This window comes from Bombina bombina, chromosome 10, assembly GCF_027579735.1.
Source record: "Bombina bombina isolate aBomBom1 chromosome 10, aBomBom1.pri, whole genome shotgun sequence".
In the NCBI taxonomy this organism is placed as follows: domain Eukaryota; kingdom Metazoa; phylum Chordata; class Amphibia; order Anura; family Bombinatoridae; genus Bombina; species Bombina bombina.
Genome location: NC_069508.1, coordinates 206,516,354 through 206,530,475, shown reverse-complemented (window position 1 = coordinate 206,530,475; position 14,122 = coordinate 206,516,354). Strand labels below are relative to the sequence as shown.

At 40.0% G+C, this 14,122-nt stretch overlaps 1 protein-coding gene across 14 annotated transcripts in view; it reads left to right on the top strand.

Annotated features, from left to right (window-relative positions):
* DOCK7 (dedicator of cytokinesis 7) overlaps window positions 1-14,122 on the top strand; it is a 695,569-nt gene that overhangs the window by 343,252 nt on the left and 338,195 nt on the right. The window lies entirely within an intron of this gene.

Here is a 14,122-nt window from a genome sequence, read left to right as displayed (position 1 = left end):
AGGTTCTCTGTTATCGGTCGTAGAGATTCATCTCCTACCTCCCTTTTCAGATCAACGATATACTCTCATATTTTATTACCTCTACTGATAACTGTTTCAGTACTGGTTAGGCTAATCTGCTATATGTGGATGGGTGTCTTTTTTGGTAAGTATGTTTTTTATTACTTAAAGGGACATTATACACTCATTTTTTCTTTGCATAAATGTTTTGTAGATGATCTATTTATAAAGCCCATAAAGTTTTTTTTTTTTTTAAATTAATGTATAGTTTTGCTTATTTTTAAATAACATTGCTCTGATTTTCAGACTCCTAACCAAGCCCCAAAGTTTTATGTGAATACCGTCAGCTACCTTCTCCAGCTTGCTCCTGTTTGTGTAAAGGGTCTTTTCATATGCAAACGAAGGGGGAGGGGGGGAGTGTCTTATTTGCCACTTGAAGTGGGCTTTAAAGCTACCTTTTCAACAGAGCTAAACTGACAGCTTCTAAGTAAGTTTTTAAACAGTTTTATACTGGATTTTTATATCAGTATCTGTGCATCTTATTCTTTATAGTAGTGCCTATTACATGCAGTTATATGAAAATGAGTGTATACTGTCCCTTTAAGACACCCCAGCTATGGTCTGGCACTTTATGCATTTATATAAAGTTCTAAATATATGTATTGTACTTATATTTGCCATGAGTCAGGTTCGTGTATTTCCTTGTGCAGACTGTCAGTTTCATATTTAGGGAAAATAAACATATTAAGAAATATTTTTCTTACCTGGGGTTTAGTCTTTTTTTCAATTGACTACTTTTTTTCTTGCAAATTTGCGGGCAGTACTAGGCCCGCGGGTGCTCCAAATGCTAGACTTTATTGCGTCATTTTTGGCTGCGGCATTAGTGATGCAAGTGTGTCATTTCCGGATATTGTTGGCGCCAAAAAAATTTCAGTTACGTTGTGCGTCATACTTACCATCAAATTTTTTAATTAATTTAATACCCCTTTGCTATTTGCCTCTTGCCTTTTTCTATCTTAGAGGGCTATGCTATTTGCATTTTTTCCCATTCCTGAAACTGTCATATAAGCAAATTGACAAATTTTGCATTATATGTTGTTTTTTATTTTACATTTTGCAAGATGTCTCAATCTGATCCTGCCTCAGAAGTATCTGTTGGAACTTTGCTGCCTGATGTCGGTTCTAGTAAAGCTAAGTGCATTATATTTCCGAATGTCATTGTATTGGTTATCATGATAAACTTTTACATGCAGATTTTGTGTCCATCTGTAAATAGTACATTTCCTGTTGTTGTTCCTTCAACTTTTAATGTACATGTTATACTTATGAAATTTAAAGAATTTGTTACTGATTCTATTCAGAAGGCTTTGTCTGCTATTCTGTCTTCTAATTAATATAAAGGTCTTTTAAAACTTCTCATAAGGTTGATGAAATTTCAAATGACCGACAACATAATGAATTATCCTCTTCTGATGAGGATCTATCTGATTCAGAAGATCTTTCCTCAGATATTGACACTAACAAATCTACTTATTTATTTGAAATGAAGTATTTTCGTTCTTTGTTAAAGAAGTGTTAAAGGGCCACTGTAAGTAAATATTTTCTATGCCTGTTACTAACTAACTACCCCAAATACGCTTTTTATCAATAGCATTTCATTAACATATCTCTACCGTATATCAGAAATCTTGTCTGCAAATTTAATTGTTTTCCAAACCCACTCCGTGGGTATCCTTTGCTCTGTACCAATCCGTTTACAATACCTAGGTTTCAAAATGGCGCTTTAAACACAAAGTTATTGGTTAAAGTATTTTGAACATGCAGTGCTGAAAATAGTGGGCAGGATAACGTGACATCTTCGGCAAATAAAAGATATAACTTTTAGAACGTTATGAAACTTCGTTTTGGAGAAAATATAGGTCAGTAGGTTTTAATTAATGTTTATTAACTTTAATATGTTAGTTGTTTAGCTTAAAAATTATAACAGAAAGTAATCCTTTAATTATTTTGGATATCGTGAAAACAAGTCCTCTTGATATTAGAACTAGTAAATTATGTTTTCAAACCTCATGTGATTACTCCAGAGGTTTTTTTTCCTGTTCCTGATGCTATTTCTGTTATGATTTCTAAGGAATGGAATTAGCCGGGTACTTCTTTTATTCCTTCTTCAAGGTTTAAAAAATTGTATCCTTTTTACCAGCAATTTCTATAGAGTTCTGGGAAAAGATCCTCAAAGTTGATGGGGCTATTTCTACTCTTGCTGAACGTACCTCTATTCCTATGGAAGATAGTACTTAAATTACTTTCGATAGTAAACTTGAATCTTATCTAAGGAAAGCTTATTTATATTCAGGTCGTCTCAGGCCTTCAATTTCTTTGGCTGATGTTGCAGTAGCATCAACTTTTTTGTTGGAGATTTAGCGCAACAAGAATTGGATTCTGATTTATCTAGTATTGTTCGGTTACTGCAACATGCTAAACAGTTCTGATGCCATTTTTTTATATCATCAAGATTGATGTTAGATCTATGTCTTTAGCTATTTTTAAATAGAAGAGTTATGAGGCTTAAATCTTGGAATGCTGATATGACTTTTTAAGTCTAGATTGCTATCTCTTTCTTTCCAAGGTAATAAGAGACCTAAGGGTAAATATAAAGCTTCTAAATCGTTTTCGTTCTTTTTGTCAAATAAGGAACAAAAACCTAATCCTTCCCTATGGAATCTGTTTCCAATTGGAAACCTTCATTAAAGGAATAAATCCAACCCATTTAAGAAACCAAAGCCAGCCCCTAAGTCCGCATGAAGGTGCGGCTCTCATTCCAGCTCAGCTAGTAGGGGGCAAATTAAGTTTTTTTTCAAGAATGTTTTGGATAAATTCGGTCCAAAATCAATGGTTTCAGAGTATTGTCTCTCAGGGGTTTCGAATAGGATTCTGAGTAAATTCTCCTGTGAGAAGATTTTTTTTTTCTCTCACGCATCCCAGCAAATCCAGTTAAAGCTCAGGCTTTCCTGAAGTGTGTTTCAGACCTGGAGTTTCAGGGGTAGTCATGCCAGTTCCTTTTCAGGGACAAGGTCTGGGGTTTTATTCAAATCTATTCATTGTCCCAAAGAAGGAAATTTCATTCAGACCAATTCTGGATCTGAAAATTTTGAATCGTTATGTAAGAGTACCAATTTTCAAATGGTGACTTTAAGGACTGTTCTGCCTTTTATTCAGCAAGGACATTTTAGGTCCACAATGGATTGCAGGATGTATACCTTCATATTCCGATTCATTCAGATCATTATCAGTTCCTGAGATTCTCTTTTCTAGACAAGCGTTACCAATTTGTTGCTTTTCCATTTGGACTAACAACTGCTCAAAGAATCTTTTTTTAAAAGTTCTTGGTGCCCTGCTTTATGGAATCCAGAGAGCAGGGTATTGCAGTGTTTCCTTATTTGGACGATATCTTGGTACTAGCTCAGTTTTTCCGTTCTGCAGAATCTCACACTAATCAACTAGTGTTTCTTCGGAAACATGGTTGGAGGATCAATTTTCCAAAAAGTTTCTTGATTCCTCAGACAAGGGTCACCTTTTTAGGTTTCCAGATAGATTCAGTGTCCATGACTCTGTCTCTAACAGACAAGAGACGTTTGAAAGTGGTTGCAGCCTGTCGGCACCTTCAGTCTGCCATTCCCTTCAGTGGTTATGTGCATGGAAAGTTAGGTCTCATGACTTCAGCATCAGACACGATTCTTTTTGCTCGTTCTCACATGAGACCTCTCCAGCTTTGTTTGCTGAATCCATGGTGCAGGGATTATACAAAGATATCACAATTAATATCCTTAAATCCCAATGTTTGACACTCTCTGACATGGTGGTAAATCACCAGCGTTTAGTTCAAGGGGCTTCTTGTTCGGCTAACCTGGACTATGATCTCTACAGATGCATGTCTTTCAGGTTGGGGAGCTGTTTGGGGATCTCTGACAGCACAAGGGGTTTGGAAATCTCAAGAGGCGAGATTACCAATCAATATTTTAAAACTGTTCAATTCTCAGAGCTCTTCAGTTTTGGCCTCTGTTAAAGAGAGAACTGTTCATTTACTTTCAAACAGACAATATCACATTCAGTGGCTTTTGTCAATCAGCAGGGTGGGACTCACAGTCCACAAGCTATGAAAGAAGTATCTCGGATACTTGCTTGGGCCGAATTCAGCTCCTGTCTAATTTCTGCGGTGCATATCCCAGTTATAGACATTGGGATGCGGATTATCTCAGCCGTCAGACTTTACATCCTGGGGAGTGGTCCCTCCATCCTGATGTGTTTTCTCAGATTGTTCAGATATGGGGTCTTCTACAGATAGATCTGATGGCCTCTCATCTAAACAAGCGACTTCCCAGATACCTGTCCAGGTTCAGGGATTTTTCAGGCGTTAGCAGTGGGTGCGCTGACACTTCCTTGGTGTTATCAACCTGATTATATTTTCCCGCCTCTAGTTCTTTTTCCAAGAGTGATCTCCAGAATCATCATGGAACAATCGTTTGTGTTGCTGGTGGCTCCAGCATGGCCTCACAGGTTTTGGTATGCGGGTCTTGTTCGAATGTCCAGCTGCCAACCTTGGCCACTTCTGTTAAGGCCGGACCTACTGTCTCATGGTCCGTTTTTCCATCAGATTTTCAAATCATTAAATTTGAAGGTATGGAAATTGATCGCTTAGTGCTAAGTCATAGAGGTTTCTCTGACTCGGTGATTAATACTGTGTTACAAGCTCGTAAATCTGTCTCTTGAAAGATTTATTATCGAGTTTGGAAGACTTGCATTTCATGGTGTTCTTCTCATAAATTCTCTTGGCATTCTTTTAGAGTTGCAAGAATTTTACAGTTTCTTCAGGATGGTTTGGATAAGGTTTTGTCTGCAAGTTCCTTGAAGGGACAAATCTCTGCTCTCTCTGTTTTATTCACAGAAAGATTGCTAAACTTCCTGATATTCACTGGTTTGTACAAGCTTTAGTTCGTATTAAGCCTGTCATTAAATCAATCTCTCCTCCTTGGAGTCTTAATTGGGTTTGGAGGGCTTTACAGACTCCTCCATATTGAACCTATGCATTCTTTGGACATTTAACTACTTTTTTGGAAAGTATTGTTCCTTTTGGCTATCTCTTCTGCTAGAAGGGTTTCTGAGCTATCTGCTCTTTCTTGTGAATCTCCTTTTCTGATTTTTCAGCAGGATAAGGCGGTTTTGCAGACTTCATTTAAAAATTTTCCTAAGGTTGTGAATTCTAACAACATTAGTAGAGAAATTGTTGTCCCTTTCTTGTGTCCTAATCCTAAGAATTCTTTGGAAAGATCCTTACATTCTTTGAATGTGGTGAGAGCTTTGAAATATTATATTGAAGCTACTAAAGATTTCAGGAAGACTTCTAGTCTATTTGTTATATTTTCTGGTCCTAGGAAAGGTCAGAAAGCTTATGTTATTTCCTTGGTTTCTTGGTTAAAGCTTTTGATTCTTCAAGCTTATTTGAGTCGGGTCAGGCCCCGCCTCAGAGAATTTCAGCTCGTTCTACTAGATCAGTCTCCACTTTGTGGGCTTTTAAGAATGAAGCTTCCGTTGATCAAATTTGCAAAGCGGCAACTTGGTCTTCTTTACATACATTTACTAAATTCTACCGTTTTGATGTATTTGCTTCTTCAGAAGCAGTTTTTGGTAGAAAAGTTCTTCAGGCAGCCGTTTCAGTTTGATTCTTCTGCTGATATTTTAAGTTTTTCTTGTCATTTAAAGAATAAACTTATATTTTGGGTTGTGGATTATTTTTTCAGCGGAAAATGGCTGTTGTTTATTTTTATCCCTCTCACTCTAGTCACTCTTGCGTGGAGTTCCACATCTTGGGTCTTGCTATCCCATACGTCACTAGCTCATGGTCTCTTGCCAATTACATGAAAGAAAACATAATTTATGTAAGAACTTACCTGATAAATTCATTTCTTTCATATTGGCAAGAGTCCATGAGGCCCACCCTTTTTTATGGTGGTTATCATTTTTTTGTATAAAGCACAATTATTTCCAAATTCCTTTGTTGATGCTTTTTACGCCTTTCTTTATCACCCCACTACTTATCTATTCGTTAAACTGAATTGTGGGTGTGGTGAGGTGTGTATTTATAGGCATTTTGAGGTTTGGGAAACTTTGCCCCTCCTGGTAGGATTGTATATCCCATACCATAAGTCACTAGCTCATGGACTCTTGCCAATATGAAAGAAATGAATTTATCAGGTAAGTAATTACATAAATTATGTTTTTTTTAGTTTAAATTTACGCACACTCTTACATAATCACACCTTAACCCATTGGTGCATTCTTTAATATAGCAGTTTGATAATTTTAGATAACTTAAGATTGCTTAAAAATAAAAAGCTAAGTAAATAAATATACTAAAACATTCAATTCCATTATTTAAATTAATTTAAAGTGCAGAACATATCTGTGTGTAGGATAAAAGCTCTGTGGATACAGTGTATGCCGCTTCGCTGCCATAGTTGTTTAAAACCTTTAGAACAAAGGCCCCTGTAGCTATTGTGTATATAATAAGGTAGTTTTTTAGGTAAAAATACATTGTATATACATTATTATTCTAGGAAAAATAATAAACCAGTTTAATTCTCTAATAGAAAATTGTCTTTTTTCAACCATCCTAATTAAAATAGTATGTGGTTTGTAATCAGCATTGTTTGAAACATTATCCAGCCCCTGTCTTGCATTGTGTGCTGGCATTTTCATTTTGGTGTATGCACTTGGAATTCATAATAAAGGTTGTGCCTGTTTTGTTTTGTCATTGTGCACATTTCTATTATTATTATATTTATTATTAAAGAGGACACAGCTATTACCTAATTAAGCCTATTAAATGAATTTATTGTACGTTATTTGCCCTCAGTAAATGTTTTTTCTTCTAAAGCTACAAAGGTACAACTACCGTTTGCAGATGAATTTCTACCTAGGTAATTCTTGTTGGGTCACCATAGTCTCAGGTTACCTTGTTATCTTACAGCTGCAGGAACGCTTACTATTCCTGTAAGTTTAACAATCTAAAAATAATAAATATACAAGAAGGGTGTCAAATTAACATCTACTCTTTAAAGTGTAATTAGATCACAGTACATTTCCTTAAAGGGTTATTTAAGGTTAAATATTATATGCTTTAATTCATTAGAACATTCAACCTTTGTGCTCAAACTCTGTGTTTAACCCCCTCAAAAATTGTTAAATACATAGTTAAAAGTCTCACTCGGAGCTGCAAGTGCTGTTCAAGCCGAGCTGTAAAAAGCTCATGATTGCCAGGGTCATGTGACTGCAACTGGCAATTTCCTTGCAGCAAGGGACCAAGACTATAACTATGGGGTCGATCACAATACGGTATAAACGTTTATCTAATGATTTATCTACAAAAATCTCCACAGACTTTAAATGGCAAATGTAATAGGAAAGTCACTATATAAACTTTTCTAAAGGATTGTGATCGGCCCCCTATATGTATGACCTCTTTGCATCAATAGTGCACAAATTGCATGCTGTAATGAATTGGAGCATGCAATTGTTGCTCTAGAATGTACTTTTAAGTTAGTGGGTTATTTGTTTTTCTTCACTGACATAGATGCTAGTTCCTACCTCCAGGATAACAGACCAGAGCAATACCCTCTCGGTAGCTCTGACAGGTATATTTTCTTCCCTCTGTTCATGTCCTTATGACAGGTTGGTTAACAGAGGCTTTACTGGGTAATACGCCACAGCTTAATGGACTAATGGCGCCACAAGAAAAAGTAACCAGTCTGATCCAGTGTGTGCAGGATATCTGGTCTCTTCACAGACCAACAGTTCCTGGATAAATCTATTAGGGATGTTGTCCTTAGCTACTGCTCTGATACAGGTGGATGATACGTCCAATTCAATTTGTCTTTCTATTGGCATTGCAAGATGAAACTATCTGCCTAATACTAAATTCCTCAGAAAGTAAAGTAAACATTGTCCTCGGGAATCACACAGTAAAAACTCCAGGAAGGCATTTTACCGATGGATTCTCAGATTCCAGCATCCTAGTCTTGGGAGCGACGCTGCAGAATTATCTCATACTATGCTGTTGAACCACAAGCGAGTTGTCATTAGCACTTTATTATTATTATTATTATTATCGGTTATTTGTAGAGCACCAACAGATTCTGCAGCGCTATAAACATAGGCGGAATACAAGGAAACATTAATAGGGATCAGACGGGTAGAGGGCCCTGCCAAGAGTCGCACTATTGTAGTCCGCTTTAAAGAATGTGATCTACAGCATGGCTCTTAGGTTTACATGCTAAGGGGTTCAAGGGGATAGCAATGGAGGAGAGGAACTGGTTTAAAGAAAGGTTAGTGTAGGTTGTATGCATCCCTGAACAGTAGAGTCTTTAGGGAGCGCTTGAAGCTTTCAAAACTAGGGGAAAGTCTTGCGGAGCAAGGTAATGTTCCATAAGATGGGAGCCAATCTGGAGATGTCCTGTAAACAAGTGTGTGAGGAAGTAACAAGAGAGGAGAAGAGTAGGAGGTCATGAGCAGAGCGAAGGGGATGGGAGGGAGAGTATCTGGAGACAAGGTCTAAGATGTAGGGGGGAGCAGTGGCGTTGAGGGCTTTGTATGTCAGAGTGAGAATTTTGTGTTAAATCCTGGAGGCAAGAGGAAGCCAGTGAAGGGATTGGCAGAGAGGTGCAGCAGATGAAGAGCGACGTGTAAGGAAGATGAGCCTGGCATTATGGATTGTAAAGGAGCTAGGCGGCAGCTAGGGAGAGCAGAGAGGATGGAGTTGCAGTAATCGATACGGGAAAGGATGAGAGAGTAGATTCAAATCTTAGTTTTGTCTTGTGTAAGGAAATGTCTAATTTTAGAGATGTTTTTAAGATGGAAGCGGCAGGATTCAGCCAAGGACTGAATGTGAAGAGTGAAAGAAAGATTGTGTGACCCCAAGACATCGGGCATGCAGGGTAGGGGTAATGATGGAGTTGTCGACAGTTATAGAGAGATTGGGGGTGGAGATTTTGGATGAAGGGGGGAAAATAAGGAGCTCAGTTTTGGAGAGATTTAGCTTTAGGTAGTGAGAGGACATCCAGAAAGAGATGTGTGAGAGACAGTGACATGGCTTAGCAAGGAAGGAGATAGGTCTGGTGCAGAGAAGTAGATTTGGGTGTCATCGGCATACAAATGATATTGGAACCCGTGGGACTTTATTAGGGAACCTAATGATGATGTGTAGGTTGAGAAGAGAAGGGGACTGAGGACAGAGCCTTGCGGTACCCCAACAAAAAGTGGTGACGGGGCAGAGGAGTCCCCAGATAAGGCTACACTAAAGGTATGTTTTGACAGGTAGGAAGAGAACCACAAGAGAGCTGTGTCACAAATGCCGAAGGATTGGAGGGTTTGGAGCAAAAGAGGGTGGTCGACAGTATCAAAGGCTGCGGACAGATCAAGGAGGATAAGCATAGAGAAGTGACCTTTTGATTTTGCTGTAAGTAGATCATTGGTAACCTTAACAATTGCTATCTCTGTGGAGTGATGGGGACAAAATCCAGATTGAAGTGGGTCAAGGAGGGAGTTTAATGTAAGGAAATGGGATAGGCGTGCATATACTAGCTTTTCGAGAAGTTTTGAGGCAAGAGAAAGTAGGGAAATAGGGCGGTAGTTGGATGGGGAGGTTGGATTAAGAGAAGGTTTTTGAGGATAGGTGTGACCATTGCATGTTTCAGAGATGAGGGAAATATACCGGTGTTGAGGGTGAGGTTGAAAATGTGTTTGAGTATAGGGGTAAGGATAGAAGGTTTGTAGCAGTTCACTGATGCAGGAAGCCAAAGAGATTATACACTGAGCAGAAATATATACAATACAGTATTTGAAATATTACTGCAGTCCATCTGTCCGGTATGGGTAAATGTCAAGTAGATTTCTGTAGACTTTCAACAGCTGACTCAGTGTTGGGGAACCACCTGCTCTAGGTCTGAGGGCCCCAAAGAATAATCATTACTTGGAGAAGTGTTTTTCCGTCCCGGATGCATATGCACTGGAATATGTTCAAAATAAAATGTTATTTCCAACTGACTTATGTGTACCCTCTATTTCTTATTCTTCATTTCTCCAACATAGGTGTGTCCGGTCCACGGCGTCATCCTTACTTGTGGGATATTCTCTTCCCCAACAGGAAATGGCAAAGAGCCCAGCAAAGCTGGTCACATGATCCCTCCTAGGCTCCGCCTACCCCAGTCATTCTCTTTGCCGTTGTACAGGCAACATCTCCACGGAGATGGCTTAGAGTTTTTTAGTGTTTAACTGTAGTTTTTATTATTCAATCAAGAGTTTGTTATTTTAAAATAGTGCTGGTATGTACTATTTACTCAGAAACAGAAAAGAGATGAAGATTTCTGTTTGTATGAGGAAAATGATTTTAGCACCGTAACTAAAATCCATGGCTGTTCCACACAGGACTGTTGAGAGCAATTAACTTCAGTTGGGGGAACAGTGTGCAGTCTCTTGCTGCTTGAGGTATGACACATTCTAACAAGACGATGTAATGCTGGAAGCTGTCATTTTTCCCTATGGGATCCGGTAAGCCATTTTTATTACGATGGTAAATAAGGGCTTCACAAGGGCTTATTAAGATTGTAGACTTTTCTGGGCTAAATCGATTCAATTTTAAAACATATTTAGCCTTGAGGAATCATTTTATCTGGGTATATTGATATTATAATATCGGCAGGCACTGTATTAGACACCTTATTTCTCTGGGGCTTTCCCAAAGCATAAGCAGAGCCTCATTTTCGCGCCGGTGTGGCGCACTTGTTTTTGAGAGGCATGGCATGCAGTTGCATGTGAGAGGAGCTCTGATACTTAGAAAAGACTTTCTGAAGGCGTCATTTGGTATCGTATTCCCCTTTGGGTTTGGTTGGGTCTCAGCAAAGCAGATACCAGGGACTGTAAAGGGGTTAAAGTGTTAAAACGGCTCCGGTTCCGTTATTTTAAGGGTTAAAGCTTCCAAATTTGGTGTGCAATACTTTTAAGGCTTTAAGACACTGTGGTGAAAATTTGGTGAATTTTGTACAATTCCTTCATGTTTTTTCGCAATTGCAGTAATAAAGTGTGTTCAGTTTAAAATTTAAAGTGACAGTAACGGTTTTATTTTAAAACGTTTTTTGTACTTTATTATCAAGTTTATGCCTGTTTAACATGTCTGAACTACCAGATAGACTGTGTTCTGAATGTGGGGAAGCCAGAATTCCTGTTCATTTAAATAAATGTGATTTATGTGATAATGACAATGATGCCCAAGATGATTCCTCAAGTGAGGGGAGTAAGCATGGTACTGCATCATTCCCTCCTTCGTCTACACGAGTCTTGCCCACTCAGGAGGCCCCTAGTACATCTAGCGCGCCAATTCTCCTTACTATGCAACAATTAACGGCTGTAATGGATAATTCTGTCAAAAACATTTTAGCCAAAATGAACCCTTGTCAGCGTAAGCGTGGCTGCTCTGTTTTAGTTACTGAAGAGCATGACGACGCTGATATTAATATCTCTGAAGGGCCCCTAACCCAATCTGAGGGGGCCAGGGAGGTTTTGTCTGAGGGAGAAATTACTGATTCAGGGAACATTTCTCAACAGGCTGAACCTGATGTAATTGCATTTAAATTTAAGTTGGAACATCTCCGCATTCTGCTTAAGGAGGTATTATCCACTCTGGATGATTGTGAAAAGTTGGTCATCCCAGAGAAACTATGTAAAATGGACAAGTTCCTAGAGGTGCCGGAGCTCCCAGAAGCTTTTCCTATACCCAAGCGGGTGGCGGACATTGTTAATAAAGAATGGGAAAGGCCCGGTATTCCTTTCGTCCCTCCCCCCATATTTAAAAAATTGTTTCCTATGGTCGACCCCAGAAAGGACTTATGGCAGACAGTCCCCAAGGTCGAGGGAGCGGTTTCTACTTTAAACAAACGCACCACTATACCCGTAGAGGATAGTTGTGCTTTCAAAGATCCTATGGATAAAAAATTAGAAGGTTTGCTTAAAAAGATGTTTGTTCAGCAGGGTTACCTTCTACAACCAATTTCATGCATTGTCCCTGTCACTACAGCCGCATGTTTCTGGTTTGATGAGCTGATAAAGGCGCTCGATAGTGATTCTCCTCCTTATGAGGAGATTATGGACAGAATCAATGCTCTCAAATTGGCTAATTCTTTCACCCTAGACGCCACTTTGCAATTGGCTAGGTTAGCGGCTAAGAATTCTGGGTTTGCTATTGTGGCGCGCAGAGCGCTTTGGTGAAATCTTGGTCGGCTGATGCGTCTTCCAAGAACAAGCTACTAAACATTCCTTTCAAGGGGAAAACGCTGTTTGGCCCTGACTTGAAAGAGATTATCTCGGATATCACTGGGGGTAAGGGCCACGCCCTTCCTCAGGATCGGCCTTTCAAGGCGAAAAATAGACCTAATTTTCGTCCCTTTCGTAAAAACGGACCAGCCCAAAGTGCTACGTCCTCTAAGCAAGAGGGTAATACTTCTCAAGCCAAGCCAGCTTGGAGACCAATGCAAGGCTGGAACAAGGGAAAGCAGGCCAAGAAGCCTGCCACTGCTACCAAGACAGCATGAAATATTGGCCCCCGATCCGGGACCGGATCTGGTGGGGGGCAGACTCTCTCTCTTCGCTCAGGCTTGGGCAAGAGATGTTCTGGATCCTTGGGCGCTAGAAATAGTCTCCCAGGGTTATCTTCTGGAATTCAAGGGACTTCCCCCAAGGGGGAGGTTCCACAGGTCTCAGTTGTCTTCTGACCACATAAAAAGACAGGCGTTCTTACATTGTGTAGAAGACCTGTTAAAAATGGGAGTGATTCATCCTGTTCCATTAAGAGAACAAGGGATGGGGTTCTACTCCAATCTGTTCATAGTTCCCAAAAAAGAGGGAACGTTCAGACCAATCTTAGATCTCAAGATCTTAAACAAGTTTCTCAAGGTTCCATCTTTCAAGATGGAAACCATTCGAACTATTCTTCCTTCCATCCAGGAGGGTCAATTCATGACCACGGTGGATTTAAAGGATGCGTATCTACATATTCCTATCCACAAGGAACATCATCGGTTCCTAAGGTTCGCATTCCTGGACAAACATTACCAGTTCGTGGCGCTTCCTTTCGGATTAGCCACTGCTCCAAGGATTTTCACAAAGGTACTAGGGTCCCCTCTAGCGGTGCTAAGACCAAGGGGCATTGCAGTAGTACCTTACCTGGACGACATTCTGATTCAAGCGTCGTCCCTTCCTCAAGCAAAGGCTCACACGGACATTGTCCTGGCCTTTCTCAGATCTCACGGCTGGAAAGTGAACGTGGAAAAGAGTTCTCTATCCCCGTCAACAAGGGTTCCCTTCTTGGGAACAATTATAGACTCCTTAGAAATGAGGATCTTTCTAACAGAGGCCAGAAAAACAAAACTTCTAGACTCTTGTCGGATACTTCATTCCGTTCCTCTTCCTTCCATAGCTCAGTGCATGGAAGTGATCGGGTTGATGGTAGCGGCGATGGACATAGTTCCTTTTGCGCGCATTCATCTAAGACCATTACAACTGTGCATGCTCAGTCAGTGGAATGGGGACTATACAGACTTGTCTCCGAAGATACAAGTAAATCAGAGGACCAGAGACTCACTCCGTTGGTGGCTGTCCCTGGACAATCTGTCTCAAGGGATGATGTTCCGCAGACCAGAGTGGGTCATTGTCACGACCGACGCCAGTCTGATGGGCTGGGGCGCGGTCTGGGGATCCCTGAAAGCTCAGGGTCTTTGGTCTCGGGAAGAATCTCTTCTACCGATAAATATTCTGGAACTGAGAGCGATATTCAATGCTCTCAAGGCCTGGCCTCGGCTAGCGAGGACCAAGTTCATACGGTTTCAATCAGACAACATGACAACTGTTGCGTACATCAACCATCAGGGGGGAACAAGGAGTTCCCTAGCGATGGAAGAAGTGACCAAAATCATTCTATGGGCGGAGTCTCACTCCTGCCACCTGTCTGCTATCCACATCCCAGGAGTGGAAAATTGGGAAGCGGATTTTCTGAGTCGTCAGACATTGCATCCGGGGGAGT